Raw genomic sequence first — 367 nt, 5'->3', positions numbered from 1 at the left:
AGAAGCCTCACCCTGAAATGGCCGTCGCTGGCCTTGAGCATGTCAGGCAGCGGCATCTGCAGCCCGGTCTCCAGCAGCGCCCTGTGCCTGGGCTTGATCCTCCCCTCCAGGCTGAAGGAGAAGTACTGGGGGAAGCCCTTGAGCTCCTCGACGCCCCTCCCCATCTCCCCGGTCAAGAACTCGGCCTTGGGCTTGAGGTTGTTGGGGATGCTGAAGGTCAGCAGGCCAGGCGACCGGAGGACCACCTGGCCGTTCCCTGTGGGAGAAGCCGAGGACCGGATGAAGTCGAGCTTGGCGGACGAGGGTCCGGCTACGACGCGCGAGAACGAGGAGGAGGGTGGTGTGGGGGAGATCCGGTGGGGGCCCA

Source organism: Asparagus officinalis, chromosome 3 (genome assembly GCF_001876935.1).
Source record: "Asparagus officinalis chromosome 3, Aspof.V1, whole genome shotgun sequence".
Lineage (NCBI taxonomy): Eukaryota > Viridiplantae > Streptophyta > Magnoliopsida > Asparagales > Asparagaceae > Asparagus > Asparagus officinalis.
The sequence above is the reverse complement of the archived record's forward strand: the minus strand, read 5'-3'. Positions refer to the sequence as shown.